Genomic DNA, 10,363 nt, shown 5'->3' with positions numbered 1-10,363 from the left:
AATCCAACAACATCTTGAAGGGATGGAAACTCGACTTTAAATGGGCAAAGCTATGCTGACTCAACGAGAGAGGCATTGCCCCGGTAAAGAATTGCATCGTTCGCACTGTAAATTTCTGATATCGTGCTGTTGTGTAGATTTTATTATAAGAATCGAGGCATACCCCGGTATGATCATACAAAGACATCTTTGAACTCTAGAGGTAACTCAATAAGGTCCTGTTCTACCATCCTCAACAAGTCCGGAGATAGGCTACAATCTGTGTCAACTTCAAAGTCGTGAGATCCCTCTAAACACATGTCTCGCTCAAAATGAGATTCTGAGTCTGTAGCAGTGTCATTCATGTCATTGATATTCAGGGACCTATTGTAGGTACAAGAGAATATACAAACAATGTATGAATTTAAGAATAATTATCTGCACAGTATGATTATGAATGAAAGAATGATTTGGGTGAAAGAATAAAAGAATAATCATTCAAGAAATGAAAGAATATTGGTTCAAAAGATCGCAAAGATGCATTCCATTGAAATAATGACGTTCAGACATGAGCCTATTTCACAAAAGACTTCTTGTTGCCTCTAGGCTAAAAGCAACAAGTGTGTTTTGAATATTACTCTAAGTAAGCTCTAAATACTACAGGGGTCTCTTCTGCAGTCTAATTATTCAAAACACTCTCAAGTTTAAAAGGGCGAACATCTAATAAGATCTCTTCTCCAGTTGTTTCTTCATATTCGGCACTGATGTGAACATTTCTCAACATTTCTTTATTCATCGCATTCCCTTCATTATCCATATGATTGAGCAGCGGGTTTTCTGTACTGATTGAATCCTCAAATTTAACAATGCCCATATTGATAAACCTTTTGACCAGCTTTTTAAAGGCAGTGCAATTTTCTATAGAATGCCCCATAATTCCCGCATGATAGTCACATTGCGCATTTGTGTCGTACCATTTGGGATACGGAGGTTGTAAAGGCTTCAAGTAGAAAGGGGAGACAACATGTGCGTCAAATAAACTATGATACAACTCCTGGTACGACATTGGGATTGGTGCAAATTGAGACTTCTCAGTACCTGGTTTTACTCCAGATTCTTGCTTTAAAGGGCTCTGATGGCCGGTGGTCTCCGTCTTTGGCCTGCCCACAGTGATTGGTTTTGAGTGACCCTTGTTATATCCACCTACATTATCCCTTTTATTCCCCTTCTTCCTTGGGGCCTTTATAGTATCTGGGTACTCTACCCTCATCTTCTTTATTTCGACTAGATTAGCAACAGGATTAGCTAAATCATTCCTCAAATTGGATCCTAAGCCTGTCAGGCAATTCACTGGTGTCGATGTACCAGTCTGATAATATTGGGATCCGATAGTAAAGAGTGCTCCTTGTGGGCGCTCATCTGGCTGGACCTGGACACTTGTTGGAGTACAATCGAAGGAATAGATAAGATCCTCATTATCAACCCCAAAGTAAATCACCGGGTTTTTCACTTCTTTTGACTTTCCAGCTAGCAATCGGTTGAACTGGTTTATCATAATTCTTCATAATTCTAGCATCTGATCTCTCATCTCCTGTTGAAATTCAGTCAATTGCTCATGCATCTGAATCTGCATTCGCTCTAATTTTTCCAACCTTCGTTCCATTTCTCTAGTCTTTGCTTGGATATCGTAAGGGTGTTTGGTTGGTTGGTTTTCCAGGTTAGCTGAAATAAATTTACTCGTTTAGACTCTTTCAATGGATTTTAATGCATGTAATGCAATGTAATGCAAATACATGAAATGAATGCCTAAAGAGACATTGATTCTGATTCAATTACATTTAGGAAACTTTTCTAGAAAGCAAATTCCCTTACATAAAACGGATACATGTACGGCCATACCCTCATATTCCAAGAAACAACGTCGGTCTTTTTCTTCATCCGCATGTTTGAGGTAATCTCGCCAATAGATGCCATTGCTAGCTCCTTCTTTTGATCTTGGTCGCGATCCATCATCTGCCCATCTTCATAAGGCTCGTCAGCTTCTTGGAATGTCGAAGGCTCTTAGACAATCGCCTTGAATCCTCAGGCCACGAAGCAGGGTCACGAACTCTTCCATCACCCTTCTTGCGTTTCTCAGAATATATTCGGGAAGTCGTATTATTTTCCACTTTATCAAGGAATTCGTATTCCATGACAAGCTTTCTAATTTAGTAATCGAACTTGAATCCATATCTCTTTCCTAAGATGAAAATGCAATGCAATGCAATCATAATCAAAACACAATAAGAGGGGTTAGTACAAAACATAAGCAAGCACAGAAAACAAAAAGTACCTAATCAGGTATATACTAGGGGTTTGGAGTGGCTCTACCTAGGGTGGGCTCCTAAGGTCTTCCATATGTGGTTTGGCTCTAAAGTAAGGTTACCCGAACCAGTGATTCCTCGATCCTCACCCATTATAGGCTCATATGGGTGAGTTGATTCGAGGGAATACATTTCCTATGGCCATGCAGAGATGAAAATCTCACGAAGACATAGGTACGGATGTATCCCGGAAGCGATTCACTATCCCATGCGGAGGTGAAAACCTCACGAAGGCGTAGTTTCTCACTCCCACTTAAAAGGGTGTGACCCACGGTCATGCAATGCAATGTGCAAAAATATCAAAAGGCTTGAACCAAAAAAAGTAAACATATTGAAGGCCACAAAAATGACAGACAAAATACAACGAAAGGATCGTACTTTTAAACTAAATTTTCAATTTTTGACAAAAAGACAAAAATTAATCAACTCATGGCTTGACTCTCGTGTTTGTCCCCAGTGGAGTCGCCAAGCTGTTGACACCATTTTTTTGATGAAAACGGGGTCGACTTGGGTTTTGAAAAATGAAAACGAAAACGGGAGTCGCCACCAATCTTTTTTAATGAGGTGTGATTGGATCACCTCGAAAAGTGGTTGTTTTTAATAAACGGCTTGATTTTATTAAAACAAGTTTGGTCCACGAAATTCAAAAAAAATGGGTTCGGGAGTCGGTTACGTACGAGGAAGGATTAGCACCCTCTATACGCCCAAAATTGGTACCTAGTTGATTACTTAATGTCTTAGTGTCGAAAATTGAGAACTTTGAAGAATTTTAAAAATACGATCCTTGTATTAAAACGTTGAAAATTTTTAGGAAAAAGGGCATATATCACGTTAATCGAGAAAAGACATTATATCCAGTAAGTTAGGACACAATGTCTCGAACTCCCGATACGTGAATGGATGCCAAAATTTTACTTATTCAAAAGTTATTTTATTATCTCGGGTTTAGGAAAGGGATCCTGCCTAGTAAGTTAGGACACGATCTTTTCTTAATTCCCGAGATCGTTTAAAAACTTAAGTTTGAAAAGATTCGTGTCTTTAGATTTATTGTGAAAATCAAAACCCAATAAGTTAGGGTACGGCCTTCCCAAATCTAAACACAAGATTTTGCTTATTCAAAAATCATAATTTATGCATTGAATGAAATAATTTAACACGAAATGGTAGAAATAAGATACGATGTTAATATGCGTAACTAAACAAATATGAATATGATAATGTGAGCAAAAATAATACGAGCAACAACAAAGAGGACACACAATAAAAAATCAATTATACATGAAATAATAAGTAAATAAAAAGAACTAAAGCATTTCATGAAAATAATGAGGAACACATAAACAAATAAATATCAAATAGAAACGACAATAACAATACGAATAATAAGAAACAAAGTATTCATGTATGTATATCAATATATTTAAGTTTATTAAATATAAGGGTATACATAAGTATATATATATGTATATATATATATAAATTATATAAAAAACATATAAGTATGTATATATATTCATAGGAAAAATGTATATAGATATATATATATATATATATATATATATAGATATATAGATATGTATCTAAATTAGAAAATATGTAAGTATATATGTATAAATATGTATATATAAAGTTATGGAATACATAAAATATAAAGACAAGTATATATGTATATTTATAAAAATATAAGAACGTATGTAATTATATATATTATGTGCATGTAAATTTAAATATGTATATGTATACGAAATATATAAGAATTATGAAATATATGTAAGTATATATACATGCATATAAAAATAAAAGTGTGCCCATATATGTATATATTATAAAATATGTATATATATATAACAAAATTTAAAATTAACAAGACACAAGTGAGTAAACAATGACAATAATATTAATGATGTAATAATAGTAAAGATAATAATAATAAAAGCAATAATGATACTAAAAATAATTAATTAAATAATAAAATGCTAAAGCAGACTAAATCAAAATAAAAATAAAAATAAAATCTTGGGCGATTTTGAAAATAAAAAAAACTAAAAGGACTAAATTGCAACACGCGCCAAAACAGGAGGGACCAAAATGGAAAATAAACCAAAACCCCGAAAACGCAGCACTGCAATGGACTAAATTGAAACAGAAATAAAAGCTTGTGGTTAAATTAAAAAAACAGAAAAGAACGAAACAAGGGTCAAATTGCAACGCGTTGCAAAGTCTGAGGGACTGCGCGTGTAATTATACCATTTAAAGAAAACACGTGGATCCTCCCCCCGGGTCGGGTCACCGCGCGGGTCAAGAGGGCCTCAAAACGGCGCCGTTTTATGACTTGTATAAATATAAAAAAAATGCCCAAAAATATCATTTTCATCACTTTTCTAAAAAAACAGAGAGCTTTCTCTCTCTCAAGCCCCAAGGCCGGCCAAAATTCGGCCGCTTCCGATCATCGGGCCACCTTCCGTCGACCACCGTGTACGGTGGTCGGAGTTCTAAAAAATAGGCCCTTCCGGCCTAAAATGATCTCCCGAACCCCGATCTGAGCCCCAAAATACCAAAAAACACTCTAAACTTGAGAAAAGGATAAGGAAACCTTCGTTCCCTTCAGATCTGGCTCTGAATACGGAGAGTCACCCTCCGACGACGCAGTCACGGGATGACTCCGGTGAGTTTCCCCTCCTCCTTTTTCTTTTTTTGTATTTAGAAACAAAATAAATAATAATAATAAAACAACGCAATCGCTGAAATTAAAAGAAAATCCGAATCACTTTCAAAACTCTTTCCCTTTTTTATTTCTTGAATATTTATCTGTTTTTTGTTACAAAAATCGCCTCGATTATAGTGATAAAAAACTCCCCTTACTTTACAATCTATTTGACTTTATAATAGAAAATGAAAAGAAAAATATCTTTTTTTCTTGTGTTGTCTGCATTTCGCTTTTATTGTTTGCGAGGTTGGAGCGTCTTTGCAGTAGTGGTGACAGAGAGCGGTGGAGCAGAGGTAGGTGGTCGAGGTTAGAGGCGGCGCTAGAGGCGAGACTAGGGTTTCATGTTTTGGGCTTAGTGGGTGCTAGGGTTTTGATAATTGGGTGATTGGGTTTGGGTTGTAATTAGGTTATTTTAGGTGGGTATTGGTGCGGGCCGGGTAAATTTGGGCTTCTACAACATCTTTCCAACAAACTGCGTTCATAAAAGAATAAGGAGTTAATATGCGAGATAAACATATTCATACAAAACGACAACAAATAAAAACAATTATCATATCGAATGCAAAGGAATATCGGTTGATCTGTTCAAGCATTTAACTTATAAGATTCAACTACCTTTTCAGCAGGAGCTTCACGGAGATATTTGTACAAAGAGGAAGTTCTTTTCGAATTAATGCTCAAAGAATGAAGGTGGACTATACAAAAATTGTTAATGAGCAGTTATATTAGTTGCGAGATAGATACATACCCGGGCGACCAACAAGCCAAATGGAGAAAATCATAACATGTAACTTCTCTACCAAGAGCTTTACACGTCAAGTTGTTGAAAAAAACAGATATAATTAACTTGCATCTCCACTCAATTTATTATTCCGCTCACAAAGAAAAACCACAAAAACATTCTTTCCACAACCAACTGGGAAAAGAAAAGTAAAATAGGTTCAATTATATATTCCCATTCAACAGGATACAACATATATACTCATTCTCTACACAAAACATTATGTATAAAGAGGGCAAAATATAAATCAACAACAAAGATGAAAACATTATATTTACAAAAGATTACTAGAGATAATACAACCATAAAGAGTGGGTTTCTAGACATGGGTTTCTTACTTAGGCGGTCGATGTGGGTAGCAATGGTGTTAGAAGAAGAAGAAAGAGTGGAAATTAGAAAATGGCTTCCAGCATTAACAACCGAACGAAGAATAAAAGAAGAAGGAAGCTTACCCATCATTTGAAAGCGAAATGGCAGCAGCGATGGCACCAAAAAGAAATGAAAAATAAACAAGTAACCGTCGAAAAATGGAAATGGAATTGCAACGCATCAGCAGCGGTTTCAGATTCGAACCAAAATGAAGCTTTCAATAACGGAAATTTGAAGGAATGAAGGAAGGAGAAGAATGGATGAAGGAGCTTCTTGGATGAAGGGAGAAGAATGCTGGCGACTTTAGGAAAATGTCTTACGGAGATTGAATCGGTAAGACAATTTCCCAAAAATTGTAAGGCATTTTCCTGTGTTTTGTAGTTGATTTTCCAAAAGGAAAATATTTTCCTCCAATCAAACACTGGAAAAGGGGGAAAATCAATTCCAGAAAATATTTTCCCCCTATCAAACAAACCCTTAGTCACTAAAGCAGATACATATTTGTAATAAAATTCATAGAAACAAAGTTGAATAATCAGGGCTTTACAATGTTGGTATTGGAATTAAAATCTAAAGGTAACTCTGATTTCATAGAGGAAGGATTAGGTATCCAAATTTAAGTTCATTCTCTCTTGTTTTTTCTTGAATTTTCTTGAAGGTGGAACATGGAGGAGACTAAAAGAATTGATATCTGAGGCAACATGAAATGTTGCATTAATAATGTAAATCATAAGACTGCTATTTGCTCTAATTTAGATACATATGATTTATAAATATTATATTTTAGAATCATAGTAGAGAACAATAATGGAAGACAGCAAAGGAAAAAACTAATGATAAGAAAAGATGGAATTTACTTTACCTTTGTGCAACTTAAAAATGAAAGTTGCCCCGAACACCATAAAAATTGACTCAGAATATTGTTTGCTTTCTTTGATTATTGTTCCCATAACTGCTATTGTTAATGTGTGGTGATAAAAATGAATTTATGAGAAATTAAAAAAGGTTTCAATACGTGTATCGATGTTACTATTTTAAAGTTCTATTCGCCCCCACTAATCTATTGCTGTGCAAAAGAGTTACTCACAAATTTACCTTGAGGATACAATGAAACTTAATGATTGTCAACGTTTTGCACTAATAAAAACAATTCACTGAGCATTGAATGGAGCATAGCAAGAATACCAATTTCTATAGAGAATTTCTACAGTAATTTTTCATAAAACAATCTCAAAATATTAGAAGATGGAGAATAGAATTCGATAACAAATTAAAAAGAGAACAAAACCAAAAAAAAAAGAAAAAAAAGAATTAGATCATTACATGATTCCTCAATATTTCTAAACCGAATCATTACTATTATCAAGTTGAGTTTCAAGGTCTTAAACGACATCTAGATTTGGTATTATAGAGGCTTATAAAATTGACCCCAATGCCATTTTTTTATTTAGAAGAATACAAAATATACCACAAAATTTTTTTCAAACTCAATTCAAAATTTCATTACCTATAAATTATTTTCAAAACCCAAATTGTAAAAATAAATTATAATTGGAATTTTATCTTTTCTTACAATGTAAAAGTTACGTCAAGTAATGTAAGAGGTAAAACCAGAGATCAAATAATTTTGCTTAATGTTTTTCTTTTCTATTTTTTTAAAGAATGGGTATTGAATATTTTGATACAAATAATATAGAGAAATTTTGGAGGGTTTAAAATAATTACCCTAATTTTCTCTTACTTTATTTATTTTTGAATTTTTATTTAATTTTAATTTTATAATTTTATAAAATTTTAAAAATAATTTTAATTTTTTACCAATTTATATATTATCAAGATCAAATTGACAGAGAGTATAAAAATTGGGGACTAATGTAACCAGCTAATTTTCTCAACTGTACACCAAACAATTCAAATCCACACTTTTTGAGTTGAAATTGAATTAACTTTAAGAGATAATTGTAACTATCTCATATTCTGGAGAGATAATGAATACCGTATTGTAAGGTTTTAGCGTGGGTTCATTTCTCATGTTTCTTGATCGAAATGATAGCCGGTCTAAAGCTAAACAGAGATTAGTTGAACATGAAATTAATTATACTTGATTGGATTATTAGAGTGAATTTTAATGAAAGATAATAGGTGAAGAAAGGAGAGAACTAAAAGGGAAATTGCACCAAAATATAAAAGGAGAAAAACAATGGCAGATTGCTTCAAATGCAGTAGACACAAGAATGTGCTAAATTGTCATTTTAAATTCAAAGTGTGTATTCATGCCACAATTAAAAACCTTTATATACTGATCTTAAAGAACCAATTTCACATGATTTTACTCCTAGAATCATGCTTAATAAGCAACCACTAAATCAAATTTTTCTAAATATAGAATTTTTCAAAGTAAAAAGTTTAATATTTTTTATCAGCCCAAAAATAATTCTGCAACTTTCAATTCAGCCCCCCAACTTGTTTTTTTGTTCCAATTTAGCTCGATTTGTTTGTTTTTGAACTTAAACAATTTAAAAACAATTTAAAACCAAATTACTAATATTATCAAGTTGAGTTTCATGTCTTTGAAGCACATCTAGAACTGATATGATAGAAGCTTATGAAACTGAACTTGATGCCATTTTTAGTACAAAGAATACAAAATATATCACAAAATTTTCTTTTTAAACTCAATTCAAAATTTCATTACATTTAAATTATTTTTCAAAACTCAAATTGTAAAAATAAATTATATTTAGAATTTTATCTTTTCTTATAATGTAAAAGTTATGTTAAGAAACATATGAGGTAAAAACAGAAAACAAATGATTTTGCTTAATATTTTCTTTTCTATATTTCTTTGGAAGAATGGTGAACACCCAATCAATAAACCAAACAAATGATTTGGGTCCAAATATGATAATTTGAATTTCGCTATTTAACGGTGAACACTTAATCAATAAACCACAATTTGAATTTAAAAGTGTAACTTATGAAGGAATTTATATGTAACTAAATATTTATTTTAGCTTGAATAGATTGATTCACATTATTCACGTCTTACAAACATCATATGTAAGAACAACTATAATTTTTTATAGGATGCCGACTAGTATATTTAACTTCAAGTTGTAACGTATAATTAGGCATTCTTATACCATACTTTCCCATTATTACTGCTGCTGCTGATGTTGTTGTTACAATTGGGCACACCAAGATGACTGCAAAACTTGTTAGTAATGTCCAGAATGAATAGATTAGTGAATTATTACAGATTTAAAGAAGAATCAAATTGTAAATCAGCTGATAGATACAACTGCTGAGAATCAAATACCCAAAATGCCAACTATAATGGCAGAAGCAAAGGAAAAGTGAAAAAAGATGGGATTCCTTACTTAATACCTCTGCCTTTGTACCCACAACATTCTTTCTTCTTTCACAAAATTCCAACCTACTTTTCCTTCATTTGCTTCATTCATGACATGCTTTTCCTTTCTGCCACAACATTCTTTCTTCTTCACTGGTTTTAATTTGTTTTGATCTCCAAGGTCTATCACCAAATTTCAAGCATCCCGTCAAAGTGTGTATTCATGTCACAATTACAAATCTTTATATACACATCTCAAAGAATCAACTTCACATAATTTTACTCCTAGAATCGTGCTTAACAAGCAACCACTAAATTAGATTTTTCCAAAAATAGAATTTGTCAAAGCAAAAAAAATCTAATATTTTTATCAGCATAAAAATAATTCTGCAACTTTCAATTTAGCCTCCACACTTGCTCTTTGTTCTAATTTAGTCCGATTTGTTTGTTTCTAAACTTTAGCACTCCAATTGTGTCCCTAATAAAATTTAAGTAAGAAATCACAAGTTTAGTAGCATCTTATTAAAAATTTTACCAAAATTAGGTACATTAAATATATAAAATTAACTTGCAATCAGATTTAGAACTAATTAATAATAACACATGAAATTTAAACAAAAAAACACATCGATTAAAAATACTAAATAAATACAATTGTTTATCATTGTTTTGACTTCAATCTGAGTTGATGTCGTGTTTATTTGTGACACTAAATCAATAATAGTTTTTGTGTACACAAATAAATAAAAATTTAGAATCTGGATATACTTATTAAAGTTTAAAGTGAAAAGTGAAAAGTAAAAAGTAAAAAT

Source organism: Gossypium raimondii, chromosome 5 (genome assembly GCF_025698545.1).
Source record: "Gossypium raimondii isolate GPD5lz chromosome 5, ASM2569854v1, whole genome shotgun sequence".
In the NCBI taxonomy this organism is placed as follows: domain Eukaryota; kingdom Viridiplantae; phylum Streptophyta; class Magnoliopsida; order Malvales; family Malvaceae; genus Gossypium; species Gossypium raimondii.
The sequence above is the reverse complement of the archived record's forward strand: the minus strand, read 5'-3'. Positions refer to the sequence as shown.